General features: G+C 44.9%; 1 protein-coding gene across 8 annotated transcripts in view; it reads left to right on the top strand.

Annotated features, from left to right (window-relative positions):
• TBC1D16 (TBC1 domain family member 16) overlaps window positions 1-26,569 on the top strand; it is an 85,614-nt gene that overhangs the window by 42,108 nt on the left and 16,937 nt on the right. The gene's annotated exons all lie outside the window — the stretch shown is intronic.

The following is a 26,569-nucleotide window of genomic DNA, read 5'->3' as shown; positions in this document are numbered from 1 at the left end:
GCCGCCTGGCAAAGAGTTTCATTGGGGAAAATTATTTTTCATCACCTTTTTGGGTTCTATTTAAATTAAGCTTCACCAAGCAAGTTTGGCAGCAACGGAAGGCTCCTAATTTGGTCCCCCTTGACCTCCGCTGCCTTGATTGGCAGTTTGTTGCCGGGCGGGAAGTTACGCCCGCGAGGTAGGAGCAGCAGAACAAATGCCCTAGGACAGCTCTGCGTCCCCCAAGGACCCCAGCGGAGCGGGGAGAGCACGCAATTAGAGAGGTCTTCACACAGAAAGTTAATTAGCTACTAAATAGCATTTAGCACAGTTTACGATGGGAAATGCATGTCTGAAAAGCAAATGGAGACCAGTGAATAATGGCGGCCACAAGATGGGTGGCGGGGGGAGGGTCCTGGCCACTGGCACTTCACCTCTCGGGCCTGACTCAACGCCAGGGTCTCAGGACATGGGGCCTGCGTTCCCTCGAGGGTGGAGGGAAGGAACCTGAGATGGCGCAGTCCACGTGCCCAGGAGCTGTCCCCTCTGAGAATGAGGGCCAGGAACCCCAGGACCAGGCAGGGCAGGATGTCCCCCAAGACTCCGCCTGCCCTTGGAGTGGCTGTCCTGCCTCCCACCTGCTGTCCAGCTTCCCAGTCATAGAAATTAGTTCAGTATGCCTTCAGTTCCTGGGAACTGTATGTGTGCTGGGTTGAAGGGTGTCCCCCCAAGTTCATGTCCCGCAGAAGCTCAGAGCAGAACCGTCTTGAGAAGGGTCTTTGCAGATAGAATTAAGGCAAGGATCAAAACGAGATCATACTGGATTAGGGTGGGCCCTACATCCAGTAAGTGTCCTTATAAAAGACAGAAAAGGACACCCAGACATGGGGCGGAGCCTGTGTGACACGGAGGCAGAGATCGAAGTGATGCAGCTGCAAATCTAGGAACCGGGGGCGGCGGGGGGGTTGCCGGAGCTGCCAGAAGCAGGGAGAGGCAGGAAGGACTCTGTCCTGGAGCCTTCAGAGGGAGCACGGCCCTATGGACACCTTGATTTTGGACTTCTGGCCTCCAGGAGTGTGAGAGAATAGATTCTGTTGTTTTAAGGCACCCGGTTCGTGATGATTTGTTAAGGCAGCCCTGGGAAATGAATAGTGTAGGGGCCACACTAGAGCCCCACCTCGGTCCGTGGGAGGCCCGGCATGGGTGCTGGTGTCTGAAGCCAGAGATGGGTTGGTAGCCAGGAGAAAACCAGGGGCCCCAGAGGAGCGGGGTAGGTGTCAGGGCCGCCCTCGTGTTCTGTTACATCCCAGTATTAACTCTCATATGCTCGTTTGACCTACTTGATTTATTTGCCTGCTGAAACCGTGGGTTGATGGCTTGCGGCAATCTTTTTGCTTTTTGTTTGTTTGTTTTTGCCTTTGATGTTTTTAATGATTTGGAGGGTTTTTTCTTTTTTAATTATAAAAGTAACACCTGCTTACTAAATAACTTTCGGAAAATAGGAAAAAGATAAAACAAGGGGGTGAAATCCTACCTGCGACCAACCGCAGCCATTGTCAGCATTTTGGTGTATTTCCTCTGGCCTTGTGATTGTTTTAATTTTTTTGTTTCTGACGCCTAAGTTATTCTACAGAGTTGCAGACATGCTGTTTGTAAAATTTCGTTTTGTGGTTTTTAAAATAATAATTTAAAATTTTGTTATATTGAATACATGCAAAAAACATACATAACATGTAAACAATGCAGCATAATAATAAAATGCTCCCCTATTACCCGTCGCACAGCTACAGGACCGAACTGACCCAGCCACTGCAGCCGCTTCCTCTCCTGGAATCCAGACTCTAGAAGGAATCACTTTCTGGAGTGCCGTGGGCATCATTTCCTCCCTCTTTTAAGGCAGGTTGTCCACATCTGTATACCTTTCCCAACAACACATGTTTAGTTCTGTCTGATTTTGAGAATTATTAAAATGTCAGCATCCTTTGCGACCTTCTGTGACCCAGGTCTGTGTCTAAGATCACGCTGTTCATTTCTTGTGACTGCCGTGAGGTACCCCAAGCTGTAACTATTCCCCAGATTGTCCATCCATGTTGCTGGCAATCGCCATTTGGTGTGTATTCGGGGATTTTCTCTATGACAATTCTTACGCCCATCTTTGGTACAGGGAGAGAATCCCTCTGGGATGTGTGTGCTCAGCTTCACAAGATGCACCCGTGTTTTACACCGGCAATGGGCTGGCTTACACTCGCCCCCACCAGGATTGTGTGAGTTCTGTCCTGCTATTTTCAGTTCATGTCCTATTGTAAATTCTTCCCCTGTCTTCTTAATGGCCATCATTTTTAATGCCTACTTAATATCCCATTGGGTAGATATGTGACATTTCACTTGACCATGCACCTTTCATGGACATTAAGTTGTTTCCAATTTTCTGCTCATCCTATGAGAAACCTGCCTGGTCTTGGTGCTGGTACACAAATAGGATTATTCCTCCAGTGGGTTCCCAGAAACAGAATCAAAGAGGGGAATGTTTTCAATTCTTGAAACATGTTGCCAATTATTGCTTTAAAAGCTTGAGCCTTGGTTGTGGAGAAATTCATAGATGTGCACAAAGGTGTAAATATTTGCGTACACACACATACACACAGAGGTTCCACATATACACGTGTGCAAAGGTCTGATGTGTAACTTTGTGCATGCACAAAGGTTTAATGCATACACACGCACACACACTGAAGTTCAGTGTGATACTGTTTATTTTACAAAAAAATAAAAACAGGAACCATCCCCCAAGTTTTTGTCTATAGGGAATGTTTAAATAAATACACAGAACCTGAAGCAGCCCTTAAAAAGAGGTGCGGCCGATCCGATGTACTGACAGGACAAAGGCCATGAATATGGTAACTGAGAAAGAGCCAGCTGTAATAGTATTGACAGCATGATCCTATTTCTGCTTTAACGCGTGTGCCTGTGTGTGCACGTGTGTGTGTGCACACGTAGAACAGCCGCACTATTACCTGGAGTTACGATGGAGGGGTGGGATTGAGTCTGGGCTGCGGCTGGTGAAGGAACAAGAGACTTTACAGTTTTGCTTTACACGCCTCCGAGTGTCTGAATTTGTAACAAGCACATTCCTTTTCCTATGAAAGAAGGGCTCATGGAGAGGGTAGAGATTTGACTGTTCACCCCGCCTGGGGCAGGAGGAGGTGCCGGCTTCATGGTACAGTTCCCAAAATTGGCTTCCACCCCTTTGGAAATAAATCATTGCTGATCCAAGGATTAAAAACCATGCTCATTTGCATTTCTTTATGACTGAGGATTTTGAATATATTTCTGTATGTTTATTCATGTTGTTTCTTCTTTTGTGAAGTATGTGTAATTGGCCCATTTATCTCCTGGGGTCTTTGATTTTATAGAAGAGTGCATCCAAGAGACAAAGCCCTCATCTGAGGGTCTCCCAAAGCCTCCCGCCAGTACCACCATTTGGGGATTATTTACATGGAGACCAGGAGGCAGGGAGATACACCATCTCCCTCGGATCTGCCACCCGTGATGTTCGGTGTCCCTTGTACCCTGTAAACCAACTCCAAGGACAGACAGTTGCTTGGCAGTCGAGGCCGACAGCGAGCTTCGGGGTTCGGCTGAGTCAGGCTGCTGGAGGATGGCTGTGCCACCCTGAGAAGCAGAGCTACCTTAGCCCATCCTCCCCAGGTTGTTGAACAGCCATTTTGCTCTAAGAAGATTCTGTCAGCCAGCATCCCAATCCTGGTTTGCCTTAAATGCCCTGAGCCAAGCAAACCATGGCTCGGTGCCAAAGGATGATGTTGGTCAACGTGAAACCAGGCCCAGGGGACAAAGAAATAAGAATGGTGTGTAAGGGGCATCATAGGGGAGGGAGGAAAAGGATCCAAAGCAAGTTCTGTTTCAACATCACTCGTGGGATATGGTGCTATATACAGAATTCAGGTTTGTGGGGTCAACCATGTGGATGGAATTTAAGTGACCGTAAATGAACAGCCAGCACGCCATCCAAGAATGCAAAAGCGATTTTTTATTTATTGTCATTATTATTTGCAGTTTGGGGTTAGGAGTGGTAGAGAATGGCAACCAACATCCCCTCCAGGGCCCCCCAGCACCCAGGGCCCAGTTGCTGACTCCTGCCCTCAATACCGGCAGCTCCAAGTCAGCTCTGGCATGGGGTTCCTGAGTCACTCATGGCTCCCCTTCCAGCCTGCAGGGACTGAGGGCGCCGGGCTGTGCACAGGAGGGCACGGCAGGGCTGTCCCTGGGCCATCACTCTGAGTGTCCCAGACGGCATGTTGGGGAGAGCCTTTCAGGACTGGCTCTCTCTGCTACTGGGGCTCCTGAATGGTCCACGGGAACCCAGACTGGCTGAAAGTGGGAAGGAGCCACATGGAGGGTGCGAAGCCCAAAGCTCAGAATCCAGAAGGTTCTGGCTCCCAGCTCTGCCCTCCCTCCCACAGCTGTGCTTCTCAGCTCGTCCCTCAGTGTTTCTTGTTAGGAAAATGAAACAATTGGCCTCCTGACCTTTGAGGTGCTTCTGTGACCACATGCTCTTTCTCTGGACAGACCTTGCTTACCCTGACCCATGACGCAGCACTGCAACCCCCCACTGCCCTTCCCCCAGAAGCCTCTTTCAGGAGGGATGGTCCAGCCTGATAGGTGGAGTCCACTGATTCACGGGATGGCCAAGCAGACCTTGCCGTGAAGCTGAGAGAGAAGGCGAACTTGGGCTGAAAGCCTGAAAAAGAGTTCATGAAATTTAATCAGATGCCTAAGGGGAGCACCTAAATTTAGTCAACTTACTATTAGTATTCATTCCATTTTTAAATTGCCTAGGGGAACGTCACCGAAAAAGTTGGGAAACCACCAGCCTGGATGATGATGATTCTGCTCTGTAGACCTGGGGGACCTGCCAGGGGACTGCAGGGGTCCTGACCTACTGCACAGCCACCACCCCTGGCACCCACACTGTGAGCCACTTTTCTGGGTTCAGGGCTGCATGACCCAGAGGGTCTGGGCAGAGTGGATGCCCACAGTGGGGTCAGGCAAGCCTTCCTGTATTTGGTCATAACAGACGCATACGGACTCACATCGACCTAGGCCTCATCAGCCCTAGGCTCTGGCCAGTGGAGCCCCCCTGCCCACCCATAGCAAGGCCCCTGGTCAGCGAACCCCTAGGCCCCCAAGGGTCTGCTTCTTGTTACTGAGTGTCTGGCCTCCACCTCTGCTGGTTCTGCAGTCTAGGGTGGGCTTTTTGGAGGAGGAGCATAGAGTCCCTTCCCACTCTAGGAAGGCCCGAGTGACTTGGAGCCCAATAGATGGTAGGTGACTTTTCGGGGCTGATGGCTGATTTCAGGAATTTTTGCAGAAAAATCATGCAAGATTAACGTGGTGCCTTTTTAAAAATTTTTTTAAAAATTTAACTGACATATAGTTGATTTATAATATTGTGTTAGTTTCAGGTATACAGCACAGTGATTCGGTATTTTTGCAGATTATACTCCATTATAGGTTATTACAAGATAATGGGTATAATTCCCTGTGCTGTACAATATATCCTTGTTGCTTATCTATTTTATATATAGTAGTTTGTATATGTTAATCCCATACCCCTTTTTTGTCCCTTCCCCTTTCCCTTTCCCCTTTGGTAACCACAAGTTTGTTTTCCATATCTGTGAGTCTGTTTCTGTTTTGCATATACATTCATTTGCATTATTTTTTAGATTCCACATATAAGTGATAACATACAGTATTTGTCTTTCTCTGACATTTCACTAGGCATGATATTCTCTAGGTCCATCCACGTAGCTGCAAATGGCAGAATTTCATTTTTATGGCTGAGTAATATTCCACTGTATATATATGCCACATCTTCTTAATCCAATCATCTGTTGATGGGCACTTGGATTGCTTCCTTGTCTTGGCTATTGTAAACAGTGCTGCTATGAACATTGGGGTGCATGTATCTTTTCAAATTATAGTTTTGTCTGGATATATGCCCAGGAGTGGGATTGCTGGATCATATGGTAATTCTATTTTTAGTTTTTTAAGGTACCTCTGTACTGTTTTCCATAGTGGCTGCACCAATTTACAAGGTGCCTTTTTTTGTGTGTGTGTGTGGTACGCGGGCTTCTCACTGTTGTGACCTCTCCTGTTGCAGAGCACAGGCTCCGGATGCGCAGGCTCAGTGGCCATGGCTCACGGGCCCAGCCGCTCCACGGCATGTGGGATCTTCCTGGACCAGGGCACGAACCCGTGTCCCCTGCATCGGCAGGTGGACTCTCAACCACTGCACCACCAGGGAAGCCTTACAAGGTGTCTTTTTATGGCATTAAATTACCTGACCTGCGAGGTTCTTTCTACCCCCAGCCAGCACTTAGATTACAATTGAATGTTGGTCCCACAGAAAGGACACAGGAACATTTTCACACCCGGGTGTTTGTAACAACCTGTGTTCCCTCTCCTGTCCTCCCTGCCCTCCCCTGTCTTCCTTGAATATCACCTTGTTGGTTTGGGATGGTGTAAGTAGCTTCATTTTGAAAGGGTCACGTGACTGGCCGTGGACTAGGCTGGGCCCGATGTTGGGGACACCCCCACCTGTGAGTGTGCGTTATTTGCTTGTCTCTGCAGCTCAGGGTGTTGCCTGAGTGGCTCTCATGGGCCTTGCCTTGGTCAGGGTCTGGCTCTTGCCAGAACTTGTGTCACTCATAGTTTTCTCGGTCCTACAAAACTTGCAAGGTGCAACCATGAATGGGCTGAGCACATGCGGCTGATAAGAGCACTTTGGTTTAGAAATATCTTATTTTCTTACCCATATTAAGTTCCTGTAAAATCTGGAGGAAATGTGTGTCTCTGCTTTTCATTCTTTTTGTGTTTAGAAAGCTCTCGCTGCTGTTGTCTTCTCAGTGAAGTCTGTCTCAAGGATGGAGTCAGCCGGGAATGAAGCAGAACAATTGCTTCTCAGAAGCCTAGCTCGGAAGCAGCTAGGAGTGGTCTCTAGGCTGCTTGGGCTATTAATTATTTTGCTTTATTTATTAGATGTACCCAGCATCCCTTAGCCTCCAAGCATATTTGCAAATGCCTTAAGGGAAAAAGAAAAACAAATGATTCCTGCCATCAGAGTCTCCAGCCCATAATGAATGATACCATATAATAAAGTTAAGTGGGAAAAGACCCACACAGCATCCCATGTACCTCCTGAGTCTACCTGTGTAACAATCATACAGGCATATGATACATGGATGCTCAGAAACCCACGAAAGCAGTCGGGTTGGTTAAGTGAAATTTTTCTTAATTTTACTTAGAAATCTGACAATATCATTCTATATGACTCAGAAAAAAATTAAAATAAAAACAGCACCCTGAGGACTAGTGCATTTTCCCCTCCTGTCTGCCAGCACCACTCCCCCCGGCTGCCAGAGGAAGAGAGGCCCAGCCTGGTTATCTTTTCCTAAATTGTGTTGGTAATAAACCTGGATAACGTGCCTGCTCTCCTCCTCCCCGTGATTTACACCTTTCATAATTAGCCCTGTGCGGCATCAGGGACGCCCAGCAGAGTTAATCGCCAGAGCTCAGCCGCTGCCCTCCCAGCTCCCAGCAGAGCCTAGCTCTCGGCGCCAAGAGCTGTGATTTAAGCCAGGCCCCTCCCGTCCATCCTGCGGCTCTCAAGTCCCTCTGGACGGGAAAGCCAAGTTGGTCTCAGGTGTGGCTGGTGACACCCTGAGCTCAGCCACGGCAGGTTCTGGGGGCTGGAATAACAGGATGCAGGGCTTCTACTCTGATAACTTCCCATTTCCACTTGTGTCAGAAATGACCCCTTGAGCCCAGTAGAACCAGGTTCCCTTGGTGATCTTCAGCACCAAGATCTCTGAAAACCTTGGGAAGGGAAGTCGCCACAATCGCTAAGGTTTAGAGCTCTGGCCAGCTGTTCCGGAAATGACATTGATTGACTGTCTTCTGGGTGCACAGGGGGGCTGAGGTCTGCCAGCAAACCCCAGAGCAGGGCCCCACAGCCTCCGTGGTCAGCGGAAACCGGGCAGAGTCCAGCCCAGGGGGTAGATTCAGCCGCCACTATGTGTATGTGCTCGTGTGTTTGTGTGACGTGTGTGCTGTTAATTACGGCAGAGGTGCCTACAGTTTTGCTTGCAACAGTCAGCTTAGTATGCATTTTACCAACTGCCAGAATTTGAGAGCCTAACAGGGTCTCAGAGATCAGAATCCAGCCACTGTCACCTCCATTTTACAGATCTAAAAATTAAGATGAGGAACGTGAACCTTCCTTTGTCATCCATCCGCACCCTCCTCTTCCATGCCAGGCCCCTGTGGGGCAAAGGTTACAAAGACAGCTAAGACACCATCCCTGCTGGGAAGAATGACACATCAAGGGTGGCACAGAGGCTGGGGAAGGCTCACAGCTTGGGGGATGAGGGGTCAGGGAAGGTGGGCTCCCTGTCAGTGATGGACGGCAGCTGCCCCACACCCACCCTTCCTGCCCCATCCTGTCCTCCTGGTTAACAGAGTCCTGCGGAGTCCCCCAGGGTCAGAGTACAGGGAACACAGGCGGGACAATCTCTCCCTGAAGTCCTCACTCATGGAGGGCTCGGCCAGACTCCGGAGGATGAGGAGCAGAGAGGTGCAGGGGACATTAGGGGGCAGGGGAGGGGTGCAAAAGCCAGGGACTCAGGTATGGGACTGGGGTTGGGAACAGCAAGCACTCTGGAGCCTGAATTTGCAAGGAGGAGATAGGGCTGACTGGGGCGTTGGAAGGCAAAGGACGTCCCACTCCGGACTGACCTCCCAACAGCCACGGACAGCTGGCAGGACGGCAGAGCTGCACCTGACAAGCAGGCAGTTAGAACAGCAGTGTCCACTCACTGTTATCTCAGTCCCTCAGCCCTGTCCCTGTGCTTCCCCCCTCCCATCTCCCCATTTTACAGCTGAGAAGGCCAGGGCCCAGCAGAGGTAGGTAACTGACCTAAGGCTAGATAAGGGGCCAAGCCAGGATTGGTCTCAAGTCTTCCAGGCTCCACGCTGTGCAAAGGGAGGATTTCCCATCCGGTTTGTCTTTGGCAGGAAGGATGTAGGCACACCCCAAACATGCCTGATGGCCTGACGTGGCCGTTCATGTTTCAGTATTTAAACACACACGTGTGTGCGTGCTGCCGTGACGTGTCCTCCAGTATCCTTTTCTCTTTAGAACTCTTCTTCCTGTATTTTTAGTTGGCTGCTTGTCAGTCAAACATTTGGAAGCCCTATGTGAGAAAAGCCGTAAAATTGGTACATGATAGAGGATAAAGAGATGCTTTCTCCTGCTGTACAAGAGATAATTTAGTATAGTGGTCAGGGCACAGCGTGGCCTTGAGCAATGACTGGGCCTCTCCGGGTCTCCGTTGTCACATCTGAAAAGTGGGCGTGCTAGTAGGGATGCGGTGGGGATGCCATATAAACCTTTAGGACTTAAACTGCTCTGTAATGTGTTGGTTCTTATTTTATCCTGTCCTTTCGGCTTTGTCTGGGCAAGGTACAGTTAGTGAGGTCAAGATCACAGGTTGACCTGTGTGTAGACTAGTTAGTTTTGCAGGAACAAAACAGAACTCAGAAATGCCCAGCGTTGTGAGGCCAGCATCTTGTACTGGCCTGCATGATGTCCACGCCTTGGCTGGCCTCCTAGCCTACGAATGGGTGGAGGCTGTGGGAGTGCAGGACGTTGGCCCTCGTGACCAAGCCAGTCGCCCCCAAGGCCACTGTTGTCCTGATGCTTAGCCAGAGGCTTAGCCAGGTCTTTGCAGAGCCCCGTCCAATCCAAAGTAGCTTTGAAACAGCCCCTCCCTCTCCAGGTCCAAAGGGGCACTCAAGCTCCACATGCATGCGCAGAGGCAGGCTTCGCCAGAAACTGCATCTGTGCTGAGGGCTTCAAGGACAGAGTTCCTGGGCCGCCAGTGGCAAGTTGGGGTGGTTGGGGGCCTGAAGCTATGAACGGTTGGTGACACGCAGACCGAGTTGGTGGCAGACTGGGGTAAAAGTGATCTTTGTCTTCCCCAGTCAGGGCGGACCTGTTGTGGCCATGGCTCTCTGAACACCCCCGCCTATGTCATTGATCCCTTAAAATCAGGAGCCTGGGGCTCCCAGAACATCCTGGTTGCCCAGGCTTCCTTCTTTTAAGCAATCTTTTTGTGTAACGATCAAGGAATCTTCACAAGGGCTTGTAGAGCACCTGGCTGGTTCAGGGCAGCCCTTTAAGTAGGCTCCATAGGAGGCGAGAGTTCTGAGAAAACCTCACAGCCAGCGGGGCCAAGTGTGTGACTCTGCCAGGTGGGCGCGGCGGCAATGCCAGCTGGCCGAGCGCTCCCACTGGGTGGATTACACAAGATCCAGTTGTTTGTTCTTCCTTGAACCCCTCAGGTGGATTTCTTGACGTAGACTTTACCAAGCGGGAAGACAAAAAACAAAACAAAAAACTTGCTTCCCCGAAACCCCAAGCCCTGCTGTGGGGAGGGAATGCTGCCCAGACTAGGGGGCTTTTCTGGGCCCTTTTTTTTTTAACCAATGTTGGTTTCTTGTTTTAATTTTTATTTATTTATTTATTCGTCTATTGATTTATTTATTTCTGGCCGCTCTGCACGGCTTGCGGGATCTCAGTTCCCTGATCAGGGATTGAACCAGGACCACGGAAGTGAAAGCCTGGAATCCTAACTACTAGGCCACCAGGGAACTCCCACTGGGTCTTTGCGGGCCTTGCTTTCTCTCAGGGTCCCCTGAAGACAGAGCACTTCATGTCACAAAGCAGTGGAACAGCCCAGCTTCTCCCAGGGTTCACTTTTTTAAAAAATTATTATTGGTGTATAGATGCTTTACAATGTTGTGTTAGTTTCCTCTGTACAGCAAAGTGAATCGGCTCTATGTATACATATATCCCCTCTTTTTTGGATTTCCTTCCCATTTAGGTCACCGCAGAACACTGAGTAGAGTTCCCCGGGCTTTACAGTAGGTTCTCATTAGTTATCTATTTTATACGTAGTATCAATAGTGTATATATGTCAATCCCCGTCTCCCAGTTCATTCCACCCCCGCTCCCAGGGGTCACTTTAATGTAGAAGAAGTGGATGCGGGGCAGCCTGCCAGGTACAGTGCGGAGGTCACCACCACCAACCAGGCCAGAGATGGAGGCAGGATAGGAATTTGACAGGGAGATGCCGCACACAGTCACTTTGGAAGCAAGATGGCCAGCCTTCTATCCACTCTTTCAATATTCTTGGACTTATTCCACAGACTCTTCAAAGTGCTCAAGATAACGCAGCTCCGTGGCAGGGCTTCCTTCCTCCCCACCTGTTGGTCTGTGTAGCCTTCGCATGGGTCAGGGGCTGGCCAGTCCTACAGCTGATCTGGCATGGGCATCCTGCCTGAGTGAGCCAGGAAGAGATAGGAAAGATGAGAAAATATATTTTGGAGTGGAGGAAACTGAGAAATTCTAAATCAGTAACCCATTGAGGTTTTTTAGTATTATTATTGGGATAAAATACAGTTTACCATCTCATCCTCTTTTTTTTGCGGCACGCGGGCCTCTCACTGTTGTGGCCTCTTCCGTTGCGGAGCACAGGCTCCGGACGCGCAGGCTCAGCGACCATGCTCACGGGCCCAGCCACTCCGCGGCACGTGGGATTTTCCCAGACCGGGGCATGAACCCGTGTCCCCTGCATCAGCAGGCGGACTCTCAACCACTGCACCACCAGGGAAGCCCCATTTCATCCATTTTTAAGTGTACAGTTTGTAATGTTAAGTACATTCACACTGTTGTGCAACCGTCACCACCACCCGTCTCTAGAACTCTTTTATCTTGTAAAACTGAAGCTCTATTCATTAAACTCTAACTCCCCATGCTCTCTCCCCCAGCATCCCGTAATCTACTCTCTGTCTCTATGAATTTCACTATTCCAGGCACCTCATATAAGTGAAATCCTACAGTACGTGTCATTTTGTGGCTGGCTTACCTCACTGAGCAGAATGTCTTCAAAGTTCATTCATATTGTATCCTGTGTCAGGATTTCTTTCCTTTTTCAGATGGAATACTATTCCATTGTATATAGACCACATTTTGTTTATCCATTCATCTGTTGACGGACACTTACTTTGTTTCCACGTATTTTAGAGAAATGGCTATTGTGAATAATGCTGTTATGAACATTGGTTTACAAATATCTGTTTGAGTCCCTGCCTTCAATTCTTTGGGACAACCTGATTAAAAAAGCAGTGCCAGGGCCCTTCTGAGAATGACTCCAGCCAGCCCTTCGGGCTTCCTTATCATTTCTTCCACACATGCCCTGCACCTGCCCAGGCTCTTCCTTCCACCCAGAGACGCTCAGAACCAGCCCCTGTGCCACTTCCTCTGGGACGGAGTCTTTCCAGGGGCCACACCCCCTGCCTTGGGTGATGCTTTTCTCTGACACCTCCCAGCGCTTTGTGCTTCAATGACAGCAGCACCTGGTCCATGTGCTGTCATCATCCACTTACCCATGATCCTCAGCTTAGCTTTCCTATGAGATCCCCATCCTCTGGTGGGCAGGGAACCGGCTTCCTCAAGTCCTCCTTGAATGAAGTCAAGTGTTATAGAGAAGAGTGATTGATTCACTTTAATGAGTCAAATTGAATAAAAGTTTAGACTGTTCTATTTTAATTGTGCCTCAGCCATTATTCTAAAATGGTTTCTACAAGCTACCTTCAGATGCATGAACACACAAAGCAATGCTTGGGAGAAGAATCACCAAGCTGCTGACGAGGATGGCTTCTTGGGGAGCACACTGGACGGAGTGGGGAAGTGTCAGGAGGGGCGCTTCCACTGCTGATTTTGCACATTTTAGTATATTTTGAATTTTTTAACCACAAAAACGAATTTATTTATTACTTGCAAAAGTTAAGCAATAAAAAATGCAAGGAGTATATTCCAATGTAAAATTATTTACAATATGAGATCATTTCCATTCCTTCACTAGGAGGAAAGTTAAACTCAACAATGTAAGAGCAAAATGAACTTCTGTTCCCAGGGTGGTGCCATTTCCCCTGTAGGACATACCTAGTGATGGGTGCCTTTTTCTGGCATGTGTTGCTTATTTGACCCATTAATGCTCTCTGTGCTCTTTGCTTTACTGGCTCTACGCCCCACCTCAGGCCTCACCCAGGCTTCCTGAGACCACCCTCAAGAGGGTCTGCTCCCAGCCCCTTGGCCTCCCGCCTCTGTGCCCATGTCCCCTTGACATAGTCATTCCCTTATGTGTCTGCTCTCCGTTCTCCACCAGAATGAAAGTCCACATGTCTGGGGACGGCATCCAGCTGTCCCCAGAACACGGAGGCGCTGAGAACTTTGTGATGAATAAACAAGTATTGACTGAGGTCATGCTTTGTGCCTTTGCCAGGAGATATGCAGGCTGAATCAGACAGGGGAGTGTGGGGACACAGTGACTTCTTTTTATTGAGATATCATTCACATGATGTAAAACTCACCCTTTATTTATTTTTTTAAAATATTTTATTGAAGTATATTTTACATGAATTGAAACAGAGATCTTTATTGATTTTTTATTTTTTTTGGCCACACGGCATGCGTGACCTTAGTTCACTGACCAGGGATCAAACCTGCACCCCCTGCAGTGGAAGCACAGAGTCTTAATTACTGGACCGCCAGGGAAGTCCCAAAACTCACCCTTTAAAAGTGTACAAAGCGGGCCTCCCTGGTGGCGCAGTGGTTGAGAGTCCGCCTGCCGATGCAGGGGATGCGGGTTCGTGCCCCGGTCTGGGAGGATCCCATATGCCGCGGAGCGGCTGGGCCCGTGAGCCATGGCCTCTGGGCCTGCGCGTCCGGAGCCTGTGCTCCGCAACGGGAGAGGCCACAACAGTGAGAGGCCCGCATACCGCAAAAAGAGAAAAAGAAAAAAAAAAAAAAAAAAAAAAAGTGTACAAAGCAACGGCATTTAGTACATTCACAAAGTTGTACCATCCCCACAATCTAATTCCAGAATATTTTCATCACTCCAGAATAGAAACTTCATATCCATCGCAGTTAAAACCCACTCCTCCCTCCCCTAGCCCCTAGCAACCACTAATCTGCTTTCTGTCTCTATGGATTTACCTGCTCTGGACATTTCATATAGATGGAGTCATACAATATGTGTGTGGCCTTTGTGACTGGTTTCTCTCACTTAGTATGTTTTCAAGATTCCTCTGTGTTATAGCATGTATCAGTACTTCACTAATTTTATGGCTGAATAACATTCCATTGTATGGATATACTACATTTTGTTTATCCATTTCTCAGCTGATGGGTATTTGTGTCATTTCCCCTTTGGGGCTATTATGAAAAATGTTGCTATGAACATTAATTCGTATACAAGTTTTTGTGTGGATATATATTTTCAATTTTTTTGAGTATATACCTAGGAGTGGAACTGCTGGGCCATATATGGTAACTCGATATTTAACTTTTGAGAAACTTCCAAATTGTTTTCCACAGTAGCTGCACTATTTTTTATTCCCATTGCAATGTATAATGGTTCTAATTTCTCCACAACGTCACCAACACTTACATTTTCCATCTTTGGTTTTTATTGTAACCATCCTAGTAGATGTGAAACGGTATTTCTTTGTACTTTTGATTTGCATTTCCCTAATGGCTAATGATGTTGGGCATCTTTTTGTGTGCTTATTGGCCATTTGTATAGCTTCTTTTTTAATTAATTAATTTATTTATTTTTGGCTGCGCTGGGCCTTCATTGCTGCGCGTGGGCTTTCTCTAGTTACGGCGAGCGGGGGCTACTCTTAGCTGTGGTGAGCGACTTCTCATTGCGGTGGCTTCTCTTGTTGAGGAGCTCGGGCTCTAGGCACGCAGGCTTCAGTAGCTGTGGCGCACGGGCTCAGTAGTCGTGGCTCGCGGGCTCTAGAGCGCAGGCTCAGTTGTTGTGATGCACGGGCTTAGCTGCCCGGCGGCATGTGGGATCTTCCAGGGCCAGGGCTTGAACCCTTGTCCCCTGCATTGGCAGGCGGATTCTTAACCGCTGTGCCACCAGGGAAGTCCTGTATATTTTCATTGGAGAGACATCTATTCAGATAGATCCATTGTTTAATTGGGTCAGTTGTCTTTTTGTTGTTGTGTTCTAATTTTTTTATATATATATTCTGGGTACTAGTCCTTTATCAAATATGTGGTTTCAAATATTTTCTCCCATTCTGTGGATTGTCTTTTCACTTTCTTGATAGTTTCCTTTGAAACACAAAAGTCTTTAATTTTAATGAAGTCTGATTTATCTATATTTTCTTGGGTTGCTTGTGCTTTTGATGTCATTGAAGAAACCACTGCCTAATCCAAGGTCATGAAGATTTATGCCTGTGTTTTTTCTAAGAGTTTTATAGTTTTAGCTCTTACATTTAGGTCTTTGATCCATTCTGAGTTAATTTTTGTATATGGTATGAGGTAAGGGTCCAAATTCATTCTTTTGCCCATAGATATCCAGTTGTCCCAGCACCAGTTGTTGAAGACTATTCTTTCTCCCACTGAGTTGTTTTGGCACCCTTGTTGAAAACCAATTGACCATCAATGTATGGGTTTATTTCTAGATCATCTATTCTATTCCACTGATCAATATGTCTGTCCTTATGGGAGTACCACTTTATGGTGTGTTTTGGAATTGAAAAGTGTGAGTCCTCCAACTTTGTTCTTCCTTTTCAATATTGTTTTGGCTATTCTGGGTCCCTTGCATTTCCATAATATTTTTGGATCAGCTTGTCAATAACTCCAAAAAAGGCAACTAGGATTTTGATAGGGATTGTGTTGAATCTGTGGATCAATTTGGGGAGTACTGCCAGCTTAGCAATATTAAGTCTTTCAATCCATAAGCACAGGATGACTTTCCATTTGTTTAGGTTGTCTTTAATTTGCTTCAACAATGTTTTTGTAGTTGTTGTGCAACTCTTTTACTTTGTGTGTGTGTGTTATAAATGGAATTGTTTTCTTAATTTTGTTTTTGGATTGTTTGTTGCTAGTGTATAGAAATGCAATTAATTTTTGTAAACTGATCCTGTATCCTTCAACTTTGCTGAATTCATGTATTAGTTCTAACAGGTTTTTTTGTGTGTGGGTCTTAATTCCTAAGGATATTCTATATGCAAGATCGTATCATCTGTAAACAGATAATTTTACTTCTTTCTTTCAGTCTGGATGCTTTTTAGTTCATTTGTTTTTGCTTGCCTAATTGCTCCGAGTAGAACCTCCAGTAGAATAGAAGTGGTGAGAGCAGACATCCTTGTCTTGTTCCTGATCTTAGGGGGAAAGCTTTCAGTCTTTCACCATAGAGTATGATGTTAGCTGTGGGTTTTTATAGATGCCCTTTATTAGATTGAGGAAGTTCCTTTCTATTTTTAGTTTGGTAAGCGTTTTCATCATGAAAGGTGTTGGATTTTTGTCAAATATTTTTTCTGAAGCTATTGAGATGATTATGTGGTTTTTGTTCTTTATTTTATTAATCTGGTGTATTATATTGATTGATCTTCATATGTTGAACCACCCTTGCATTCCTGGCATAAATCTCACTTGGTCCTGGTGTATGATCCCTTTTATATGTTGTTGGATTTGGTTTGCTAGTATTTTGTTGAGAATTTTGTGTCTCTATCATGAGGGATATTCATTAGGGCCTAGAATGTTATGTTCTTGTGATGTCTTTGTCTGGTTTGGGCATCAGCAAGTGACTTAATACAAAATCCAAAACAAAACACACAAAAGGGAAGGATAAATTTCTAAGGATTTTGCAAGAAATAAAGGAAAATCAGCATATATTGGGTACCTGTGACACATCAGATACTCTGCTTAGCAGCTTCCCTAAGGTCAAAGGAAAACCGCACAGACAAACTGGGTCTTGGAGAGTGAAAAGAACAGGAATGGAGACAGGAGAGCAGGCAACCCAGAGGGAGGGAGCCAAGGAGGCAAATGCACGGAGAGGGCCTTATGGGGTGGAAAGACGTGAGTTGTCCAGTTTGCCTAAGATATAGTGGGAACATGTAAAGGGATATAACTTGGTTGAATAATGTCCCCCTAAATCCATGTCCACCTGGAGCCTCAAAATTCCACTTTATTTAAAAAAAGGGTCTTTGCAAATGTAATTAGTTATGGTGAGGCCATTCTGGATTAGGGTGCTCCCTAATCCAATGACTGGTGTCCTTATAAGAAGAGAAAACAGAGACACAGAGACCCACACAAAGGAAAAAGGCCATGTGAAGACAGAGGTAGAGACTGGAGTGATGTATCACAGGGGTCCCCAACCCCTGGGCCACAGTCTGCTATTGGTCTACAGCCTGTTAGGAACCCGACCTCACAGCAGGAGGTGAGCAGATAGCGAGCGAGCAAAGCTTCATCTGCCGCTCCCCATCGCTCGCATTACTGCCTGAGCCAATCCCCCCACTACCAACAACCCCCCCCACCTTCCGTGGAAAAACTGTCTTCCACAAAACCGGTCCCTGGTACCAAAAAGGTTGGGGACCGCCGATGTACCACATGCCAAGGAAAGCCAAGGATTCCACCAAAAGCTGGAAGAGGCAGGGAAGGATCCTCCCCTAGACCTTCACAGGGAGCTTGGCCCTGCTGATACCTTGATTTTGGACTTGGGATCTCCAGAGCTGGGAGAGATAAATTTCTATTGCTCAAAGCCATACAGTGTGATGCAGTAATACAAGGAGGAACAGGCAAAGATGAGCTGAGGTTAACTTGTGGAGTGTATCACGTGCCAGGCTGAGGACTGGGGCTTTACTGGCAGACAAAACCAGACTGCTGATGGTTTCAGATCCAGGAGCATGGGGCAATGGGGAGCAGTAGGTATGTTTTTCAGGGGCATTCTTTAAGAGATGCTTTTTAAAATAGAATTTTGTTTTCCTCTGTATCTTCCTTGTTTTCCTTTTAAGTCATTGCCGTTGTCTCTGGAAGTCACACACCATAGGAGTCAGAAGTTTGAGCTTTGGATGAGCCACGCCTGGCCCATCCCTGCTCTGCCATTTACCATCTGTGAAATTTGAGGGTGATGTTCCTGACTTCAGTCTATTTAGCTATAAAATGGGGTTAATAATATCTCCTTCATAGTGTTGGTATGAAAAAGTCTTTAAAGCAATCAGCAGAGCTCCTGGCACATAGGAAACCTCAAATAAAGGGTAACTGTGATGATAATTGGTCCTTGAAACCTCACTTTTTCTTTTCTTTTTTTTCTTTTTGAAATTATCCTTATTGGTTTTGCAATATAAAAGCTAATATGGACTTCTTGTTTAAAAAAAGATAGAAGATTAGCTTATTGTTTCTGATTATCAAAATGATACATTATTCCTTTTAGAAAATGTGTAAGACAAAGAACAAGATGAGGGCTTCCCTGGTGGCGCAGTGGTTGAGAATACGCCTGCCGATGCAGGGGACATGGGTTCGTGTCCCGATCCGGGAAGATCCCACATGCCGTGGAGTGGCTAAGCCCGTGAGCCATGGCCGCTGAGCCTGCGTATCCGGAGCCTGTGCTCCGCAACGGGAGAGGCCACAACAGTGAGAGGCCCGTGTGCCGCAAAAAAAAAAAAAAAAAAAAAAAGAACAAGATGAAAATAAACTATAATGCCATCTAGAGATGATCTTTATTGTCATTTTGGTGTAGTTTTCTACTCATATATTTATGTAGATTTAAAATATTTATAAATATACATTATATACAAAACCATATTTATCATTTCATATAATTTTTCATCCTACTTTCTTCATTCAACATAATAGCATTTTCTTTGGTCATTAAATACTTTTATAAAACGTTTTATAGTAGCTTAATGGCATTGTATCATATGCATGTGCTACAATATATTAAAATATCCCTTATTGCTAGAAATTAGGTAATAATACTGAGTTGAATATTGGTATTTTTTACAACTTTATTGAAGTATAATTGAGGAACAAGAAATTGCATATATTTAAAGTGCACAATTTGCTGAGTTTTGACATATGTACACTGGTGTACATCACCACAATCAAGATAATGAACACCCATCACCCCCCAAAGTTTCCTGGGTCCCTTTGTAACCCATGCCTCCCTCTAGCCCCTACCTCAAAAATGACTTATCTGCTTTCTATCACTGTAGATTAGCTTGCGTTTCCTAGAACTTTATATAAACGGAATGCCCGCAGTATGTTTTTTGTTTGTTTGTTTGTTTTTGTTCTGGCTTCTTTCACTCAGCATAGTGATTTTTCTGATATATCCACATTGTTGTGTATATCAGCAGTTCATTCACTTTTGTTGCTGAGTCTGATCCCGTTGCATGTATATATCACAATTTGTTTATCCATTCACCTGATGATATAAACACTGGGTTGTTTCCAGTTCTTAGCTGTTACAAATAAAGCTGCTACAAACATTGTGTAGATGTCTTGCATATGGACATAATGTTTGGATTTCCCTTGGTAAATACCTGGGAGTGTAATGGCTGGGTCATATGGTAGGTGTGTGTTTAACTTTTTAAGAAACTGCCAAACTGTTTCCCAGAGTGGTTGTACCATTTTACATTTCCATCAGCAGTGTGTTCCAGTTCCTCCCTATTCTCGTTATCACTTGGTATAGTCAGTCTTTTAGATTTTAGCCATTCTCACAGGTGTGTAGGGGTATCTCATTGTGGTTTTAATTTGCATTTCCCTGATTACTAATGATGCTGAATATCTTTTCGTGTATAGTCTAGCTTTTCTCACTTAACATAATACATTTCAGATTCATCCATGTTGTGTGTATCAGTGGTTTCTTCATTTTTATTGCCTAAGAGTATTCCACTGTATAGTTGTACTGCTGTTTGCTTATCCATTCAGCAGTTGAAAGAAATACCTGTTGATTCTTGCTTTGGCAATTATGAAAAAACTGCTATAAACGTTCATACACTGATCTGTGTGTGAACACTTTTCATTTCTCTTGGAGTGAGATTGATAGGTTGTATGGTAAGTGTATGTTTGACTTTATAAGATACCACCAAACTATTTTCCAAAGTGGCTCTTTCATTTTCTATTCCCACCAGCAAAGTATGAGAGTTCCAGTTGCTCTGCATCCTGGCCAGCACTCTGTAACAGCAGTTTTCATGTGTTTGTTTTTTAATCATTCTAATGGGTGTGTAGTGTGTCACATTGTATCTCCTTATGTCACATTGTGGTTTCAGTTTCCATTTCTCTCACATGATCAATGATGTCATATGCTTATTTGCTTATTTGGTGAAGTCTTTTCAAATCTTTTGGCAATCTTAAAATTGTGTTGTTTGTTTTATTACCGAGCTTTGAGGGTTCTTTATATATTCTAGATACAAATCCTTTATCAGATATGTGTTTTACAAATATCTTTTCCCAGTCTGTGGCTTGTCTCTTTATTTTCTTAACAGTGTCTTTCAAAGAGCAGAAGTTTTTCATTTTAATGAAGTCTGATTTGTCACTTGTTTTCTTTTATAGATCATGCTTTTGGTATCACATCTAAGAAATATTTATCTAACAACACTGTTGACTTTTAAGAGTTCCTCATACATATTCTGGATACAAGTCTTTCATTGGATATATGTATTATGAATATTTTCTCCCAGGCTGTGGGATGCATTTTTATTTTCTTTAATGATGTATTCTGAAGAAAAGAATTTTCAGTTATCTAATTTATTAATTATTTATTTTATGTTTTGTGCTTTTTGTTTTCTAAGAAAACTTGGCCTATTCTAAGGTTGCAAAAGTATTCTTTTATGGATTCTTCTAGAAGTTTTAAAGTTTTAGGTATCACATCTAGGTCTGTGATCTATTTTGAGTTAATTTTTGTGTAAGACATGAAGAAAGGGTTGATGTTAATTTTTTTTCCATACAGATATCCGGTTGATCTAACAACATCAGTTGAAAAGCTATTCTTTCTCCATTGAATTGTCTTTGCATCTTTGTCGATAATTAACTGATCATATTTACCTATTTCTGGGCTCTCTTTTGTTCCATTAATTTAAAAGTTTGCTCTTTAAGCAATACCAGACTGCCTTGATTACTGTAGGTTTATAATAAGTCCTCCAGCTTTCTTCTTTTATTTATATTTGCTTTAGTTATTCTAGGTCTTTTGCATTTCCATATGAATTTTAGAGTCAGCTTGTCAATTTCTACCCAGAAAATTCTGCTGGAATTTTGATTGGAATTGTGTTGAATCTGTAGATCTATTTGGCAAGATTGCCGTCTTAACGATGTGACTGTTTCAATCCATGATCATGGTATATCTCTTCATTTATTTAGTTTTCCTTTAATTTCTCTCAGCAAGGTTTTATGTTTTTCAGTGTATAGGTCTTGAATGTCATTTGTTGGACTTATTCTAAGTATTTTTAAAATTAATTAATTAATTAATTAATTTTAAAATTTATTTTTGGCTGTGTTGGGTCTCTTTGCTGCATGCGGACTTTCTCTAGTTGTGGTAAGCGGGGACTACTCTTCGTTGTGTGGTGCGCAGGCTTCTCACTGTGGTGGCTTCTCTTGTTGCAGAGCACAGGCTCTAGGCACACACGGGCTTCAGTAGCTGTGGCACGTGTGCTCAGTAGTTGTGGCTTGTGGGCTCTAGGGCGCAGGCTCAGTAGTTGTAGCACACGAGCTTAGTTGCTCCACAGCATGTGAGATCTTCCCGGACCAGGGCTCAAACCCATGTCCCCTGCATTGGCAGGTGGATTCTTAACCACTGTGCCACCAGGGAAGTCCCTATTCTAAGTATTTTATATGGGCTTTTTGCTACTATAAGTGGAATTTTTTATTTATTACATTTTCCAATTATGTGTTACTAGTCTTTAATAATACAATTAAGTTTTCTACATTAACCTTTATTTTATAACTCTGCTAAATTCACTGATTAGTTCTAATAGTTGTTTTGTAAATTCCATGGGATTTTTCATGTAAACAATTATATCATCTGCAAATGGGGACAGTTTTACTTCTTCTTTTCCAATATTTATGTGTTTCAGTTTCTCTTCTTGCCTCTTGCTAAGTGTAGAGCCTCCCAATCGTAGGCGGAAACATTTCAGTCTCCTACCATTGAGTATGATGTGAACTGTAGAATGTCTGCAGGTGCCCTCTATCAATCTGAAGCGGTACCCTTCTATTCCTAGTTTGCTGACAGCTTTTATCCTGAATGAGCATTAGATTTTTGTCAGAGGCTTTTTCTGTGTCTATTCACATACATATTTTTTGTAGGTATCTCTGGCTGTTTTCTTAGGATCAATATCTGGAAATGAAAGTAAAGGGTCAAAATACATAAACATTTTTAAGGCTTTTGCATCCGATTTCCTAACTGCCATTGAGAGAAATCTGAACAGCATACAGTGCCCCCAGCTGTGCAAGAGTGTTTCCCCAAACCCTTACTTACACTATATTTCATAACTTTTTAATTACGCCAATTTCATAGACCTCCCCTCAAATTGTATCTTGTTTCCAGTTGCATTTATTTCATTACTCTGGACATGAAAATTTATTGGCTGGTTGTATTTAGTCTCTAGTGATTTGTTTTTTCTTGTACCTTTGCCATTTTTTCTGTTGGGCATTCATTTTTTTTAAATTTACATAATTTTTTCTGTATTAAAGATATTAATCCTTGTCATATATATGTCCCAGTTTGTTTTTTGGCTTTTCATTTTAATAGACTTTATTTTTTAGAGCAGTTTTAGGTTCATAACAAAATTGAGGGGAAAGTACAGAGATTTCCCATATACCCCTGCCCCTACACATGCAAAGCCTTCCCATTACCAACATCCCCACCAGAGTGGTACATTTGTTACATTGGATGAACCTACAGTGACACATCACTATCCCCCAAAGTCCATAGTTTACATTACGATTCACTCTTGTACATTGCATGGGTTTTAAGAAATGTAATATAATGACATGTATCCACCACTATAATGTCATACAGAGTACTTCCACTGCCCTAAAATTTTTCTGCGCTCCACCTGTTTACCGCTTCCCACTCCCCCCAATCTCTGACAACCAGGATCTCTGACAAAAGGATAGTGATCCTTTTACTATCTACATAGTTTTTCCTTTTCCAGAATGTCATAGAGTTGGAATCACATAGTAAGTTTCCAACTCTGCCTTTTCAGATTGGCTTCTTTCACTTAGTAATATGCACTTAAGTTTCCTCCATGTCTTTTTCATGGCTTGATAGCTCATTGCTTTTTATCGCTGAATAATATTCCATTGTCTGGATGTACTGAAGTTTGTTTATCCATTTACCTACCAAAGGACATCTTGCTTGCTTCCAAGTTCTGGCAATTATGAGGGGCCACCAAAGGGTGGCATTATTTCCAGCCCTCCTCCCCCAGTCCTCCCCACTGCCACTCCATATGCACACAGCACAATTTCTGAAACTGCACACCCTTCCCAACACGCTGTATCCTGCTCAGCCCACGGGGCAGGCCAAGGTTTGCAGAAACCAGATCCAGGATGGACACTTGCTCCGACAGAGTCCAGGGTAAAGGCTCCTGCTCCCCTGCTGTGGTGGAAGGACTGGGGCCCTGAGGTGAAGGAGCCCCGGAGAGAGGGCCCCCCAACACCTTCCTGCAGCAACTTGCCTCCAGGCAAAAGTCTGCTTAAACCCTTTTACAACTCCTGAGGGGGAAATTATTTGCATTAATTAATTGACTGACTAATTAATTCAAGACACTATACTTGGGACCTACAGCTGGGGTTCCATCGACTTACTGTTCAACTGAATCAAAAGGCTCAGAAGGAAGAAAAGCAAGAGCTAACTTAAAAGTTTGGATTTTTAAAAATGTTAAAGTCTGGCTGCAATGTCTCTTTGACCTTGAGAACCACAATTCAGTAATTTTGGAGGAAGGGAATTCCCTGGCAGTCCAGTGGTTAGGACTCTGCGCTTCCACTGCAGAGGGCATGGGTTAAATCCCTGGTCAGGGAACTAAGATCTTGCATGCTCCTCGTCATCACCAAAAAAAAAAAAAAAAAAAAACCCAAAATAATAATTTTGGAGGTTTCTTCCTTCCTGCTCAAGCTTTTTCTGAAAACAGACACTTCCCGTATATATCGGTTATCTATAGCCCCGTAACAAAGAACTCCAGAACTTAGCAACTTAAAACCACCATCTTCAGTTTGCTCACAGGGCTTCCCGTTGGGCTGGGCCAAGTCAGGCTGTTCTGCTGGGTGCTCTGGGGCTTCCTGAGGCAGCTGTCACCAGCTGGGGGCTCAGCCGGGTGGAGGGTCTGAAATGGTCTCTGTCCATGAGGTTTGGGGACTCTGATGCTGTCAGCTGTGTCTCTCTCTCCTTGTGGTCTCTCATCATTTATGCCTGGGCTTCCTTACATGGTGGTAGGAGTATACCAAGAGTGAGAATACAGAAGGTTCTTGAGGCCAGGCTCTGGAGCTCATAGAATGTCACTCATACCACATCCTATTGGCCAAAGCCACTTGAAAAGGCCAGCTGAGATTCAGGGGTAGGGAAACAAACACCACTCTAGGAATTTGGGGCCATATTTAATCTCCAACTCTGTGCCTGACATTGCAGGAGTTGCCAGATGGACAAAGAACACGCTTGCTATGTTTTGCTGTGGCAGAGCTGGCTTTTCTTATTCATTTCTGTTTTGCATTTTGGTGATCTTCAGAAAAAATGCTATATTTCTTAGAGTTTAGCATCTTCTCCCTCTACCTATAAAACATTTTTAACTTATAGCATATTGGGAGTTATTGCCTTAGATAAACCATCCTTATAATTTTAATGTACCACACAATAATTTTATGAACAAGCCAAATTATATACCACACATATTCTTAAAACCAAATTGCTCTGTATGTGTAAAAAGATAAAAAATAAAAATTGTACGTATTTCAATTTTCCCAAGATTTTATTTCCATGTTTTTCTATGACTTCAAAATTCCCAGACATTTAACATTTTCATCCCAGGCATGAGTATTAAATTAAATCTCTGTGTTCTGTGCCAGGCTTGTGCTGAGAGCTGGGGATGCAGAAGAGCAAACGAGATACGGCCCTTAACCCCCTGGCAATGGGTGTTCAGGCAGAAACAGATGTGGCCCTAGGTGACCTAGATGACTGTACAGTCATCTGCTATGACAGGCCCTAAATAACAGAGAATGAAGTCTTCTATCAACTTTGCTCCAGTTTGAACCGTGGAACCCCAGCTGTAGGTCCCAACATAATGTCTTGAATTAATTAATCAATCAGTTAATTAATGCAAATAATTTCCCCCTCAGGAGTTGTAAAAGGGTTTAGGCAGACATCTGCCTGGGGGCAAGTTGCTGCAGGAAGGTGTTGGGGAGGTCTCTCTCCTGGGCTCCTTCCCCTCAGGACCCCGGTCCTTCCACCACAGCAGAGGAGCAGTGGCTTCGGCCAGGATTCTGTCGGAGCAAGTGTCCATCCCGGATCTGGTTTCTGCAAACCTTGGCCTGCCCTGTGGGGTGAGCAGGATGTAGCATGTTGAGAAGGGCATGCAGGTTTTGGAGGATCGTGCTATGTGCGTGTGGAGTGGCGGTGGGGACAACTGGGGGAGAGGGGCTGGAAATAATGCCACCCTTTGGTGGGCCCTCTCTGGCTGGGCTTGGAGGTGAGCCTGGATGGGCCGGCCCCGTCGGGGAAGCACGCCAAGCACATGCTCTCCGGCCACTGCGGCCTCATTGTTCAGTAAGCAGATTATGAAATGCTGTGTGAAGCGGCATGGTGGGGGGCTGTCTTCAGACCTTCGGCTTGCCTTGTTTTGCAGACAGTCATTGCATAGTGCAGCCAGTCAGGCTCCCCTCGGGAGGACAGGGAATCCCTCAGCCTTTTTGGGTCCGAGTTTGCCGTGTGGCTGCGTGCTTCAGCTTGTCTACCTACCCTCCCATCCAGCTGTCTATCTTTACCTGAGTCTGTTTCCTGGGAGAGCGCAGGTGCCCCTCAGAAATGGGAGGACCTGGCTCAGCCCACTTCCTTAGGCAGGTGGGGAAGAACTGCACACCAGGCCCAGTGTTGTTCTAGAAGCAGCCAAGTTTCTAAAAAGGCCAGGCTTCCTCTTTGAGGAAGTTCCGAGTTAGAGGGATTGTGCTTGAACAATCCAGAGTAGCTTCATTTGGAGACCTGGTGCCCATCAGAGGAAGAGGTGCCTCAGGATTAATTGCCTCCGACACTTTTATGTTCTCGGCTGAAACAGGAAAGCGGGATAAAGTGATTGCAGTCTTACCTCTGTGGGATATCAGGGTTGGGATCAAGAACCGATGCTTGCCTTTACTCTGGCGATATTTTAGCAGTCATCTGCTAGATGTTACTATTAAATCTCAAGAGACAGCATTTAACCTGTGGTGTAGCTGAATCCATGTAATAAAATATTTGGCAACCGAGGAGCCAAACAGAATTATTAATTTTTTTAAAGAAGCAGAATAAGATAATGGGGTTGTATTGCTGAACTTTGAACTCAGAAACAGTTAAATACACTGATGAAGGCGTGGGCCACAAAACTTGGGTTCAAATTCCAGCTCTACCACCTGCTAGCTGTGTGACCTTGGACAAATTACTTAACCTTTCTGAGCCTCAATTCCTGTTTTGTA

This window comes from Mesoplodon bidens (assembly GCF_964165515.1).
Source record: "Mesoplodon bidens genome assembly, chromosome: 19".
Taxonomy (NCBI): Eukaryota; Metazoa; Chordata; class Mammalia; order Artiodactyla; family Ziphiidae; genus Mesoplodon; species Mesoplodon bidens.
The sequence above is the reverse complement of the archived record's forward strand: the minus strand, read 5'-3'. Positions and strand labels throughout refer to the sequence as shown.